The 2,600-nt window shown below is 33.4% G+C and overlaps 1 non-coding gene across 1 annotated transcript; it reads left to right on the top strand.

The window, feature by feature from the left end:
- The first annotated feature begins 1,754 nt into the window (after positions 1 to 1,754).
- On the top strand, positions 1,755 to 1,821 carry Smp_tRNA_01334_Gln_TTG.1.1. Its single transcript has one exon. It is a non-coding gene (tRNA).
- Positions 1,822 to 2,600: the final 779 nt, after the last annotated feature.

The raw sequence follows: 2,600 nt of genomic DNA, 5'->3' as shown, positions 1-2,600 counted from the left end.
CCGCATCTAAAGGACTCCAACCAAGGACCTTCGGTCTCTCGCGCGAGCACTTAACCTCTGGATCACTGCGCCTGTGTCTAACGATACTAATGTCTAACTCCAACCAATTTACGAAATTGCATGACTATGTTCCATTGCACTGAGGTAGATACCTGTCTCCACTGACATGGATTAGCTCCACTGGTCATGGCTTCTCACCATAACTCGGAGAATTCCCTCACGAAGCTAGTTACTAGTGAGCACATGATAATTATCAGTATGGGGTTGCGGAGATTAATAAGTTTTTGACTAAGATCATGAATCGATTGGTGTAAGACCACCATTGAAAACGTGGAAGCATTGGACAGCTGTAAAAGGTGAAAATCATATGTTCGATACATCATTTGCAAATACTCCACCAATTGTTGTTCTTTCATAGCCATAACAATTACACTCTATTCCCGTTATCTTCGACTTTATCTTCTTGACCTTATGCTGTTAGGCACTCCAGTTCTGGTCAGTGTTACGCATTAATTATGCCTGTCAACATAAGTAGTATATACCACATGTGAACTATTGTATTTTATACACTACTTACTAATTGCTAAAGAAGATTTCAACTAGGTATCAGGAATAAATATTATCTCGTATGAATAGTTATCATAGAAACACTGAATAAATTTTTGGAAGATATTATAGAACCTTTTGACACAAGTGAAATTCCTCACTGTTTAATACTGATCATAATATTTGTAGGGAAATCTTTTAAGGACACTTTATGTTCTCAGTGCAAGAAAAATGTCAGTCTATAGAATGAATATTTTAACAAAATCTGATCATTGACTGAAGAATCTTATTGTGATTTGTTTTTTTATTTAACTATTTGGAAAAATGTTTAATAATTTAAAGTAATTAGTCCCCTTGATAACTCCTCCTGTAGCTCTTCTAGGGTGACTGACGGTCCCAACACTAAGTAAATGATAAGGGTTGGATATCAGGTCAACATCCTCATCTCGTAAAGAACAATCATGCTAAAAATACACTAACCACAATAAAAACTTCAAACCATTTATACTCTGTCCTCCAGTTGAATGATCGTCATTCAGAGGAATTATGACGGCTTATAATGAAAGCCTATTATGATGATAAGAAGTACTTGAATTATTGTATGAACTAGGAATCCCAGAAATAACGCAATTTAGACCAAATATAACTAGATAAGCACGAACGAACGTATTGTATTTGCAATTCCAAATCAGGCATTCATCAATTACAAAAGAATCATTAGTTCATACAAACACCACAACTATGCTCTTCCAAGAATTGAAATAGGCGTAAGTAAATATTTACATTTAATTAATTTAGATAGTGTTATGTGAAGATGAAGATTATCAGAACTATATGATTTATATTAACGTAATATATATTTCGAATAATCTGATTACATGTATACTTGTTAAGAACAATTACATGATAAAAATAGGTCAGCTGTATTGCACCAATGTATATATATCTCATATAATTCTGATAAATTTCGTCTTCTTATTACACTATCCAAAACTCATCATTATACATTAGGTAGATGTAAATTCACTTAGTATTGTTTGTTTGAATCTTTTCATTGATGTTTAAGACTGCAACTGGTCAGTATCTAATTGGATCTATATCATTATTGTTTATATTACTTTCTTTACATATCTGTTTAATTGTAAGCAAAGATGGATAGTGGCTAGCGGTGGAATCCATGATGCGCGTTTCAAGTGGCTATCAGGACTCAGTAGCTGAGTGGATAACGTGATGGCGTTTGGAGCGAAAGGTACTGGGTTCGAGTCCCAGAGTGAACATCAACTCTGAGATGCAGGTACATCCAGCTGACAAGTCCCAGATATAAGTAGTATGTATCATTAATCAAATGTTGAATGCTTGACTAGAGAAGGTTGAGAAGATCGAAGAGAAAAGAACGAGAACAGAGAGTGATTCGTATGGAAATGAAACAATAAAGTCTGAGACAATTGATGGATATTTTACAAATGAAGTATTTACTGTATGGTTCTCAGATTTTACGAAGATATTCTGTAATTTTTGTATCTTGATACATTTACTTGTCCCCGCTTGTATTTTCGTTCATTACAGCATCACTTTCCCATTTAGAGATGACTTAACAAAGTGAATTATATAGAAGATTATTGTCTATAAGAACGATGGCTTCGTAAAATAACGGGGAAACTTTGTAGCTTCAAGTAGAAGTATATTATCCTTAATGACAATGAGAGCTCTATAATTAAAGTGTCTAGCTCAGGGAACACAACATCACCAAAATAATTAATTATTTCATACAGAATAAACACTTTGTATCATGTTATCAGAAATAATTAGTGTTAAAGCATACATATATATCTAACTACTTTGAGTACTGATATGTCCGAGTGTTTTTCATATGAAAGAATGGTCAAATTCATTATTGATTTAATCCATTAAGAGTATGGGTAATATCTTCAGCATATAAATATAAATGGTCTTTTTACAATAGTCTAATGCGTTCCTTTATAATGTGACCTTAGTGACTAACAAACTAATGACTTATTTGAAAGGGGTTTTTAGAGTCCGGTTTAATGTTTACC

Source organism: Schistosoma mansoni, chromosome W (genome assembly GCF_000237925.1).
Source record: "Schistosoma mansoni strain Puerto Rico chromosome W, complete genome".
In the NCBI taxonomy this organism is placed as follows: Eukaryota; Metazoa; Platyhelminthes; class Trematoda; order Strigeidida; family Schistosomatidae; genus Schistosoma; species Schistosoma mansoni.
The sequence above is the reverse complement of the archived record's forward strand: the minus strand, read 5'-3'. Positions and strand labels throughout refer to the sequence as shown.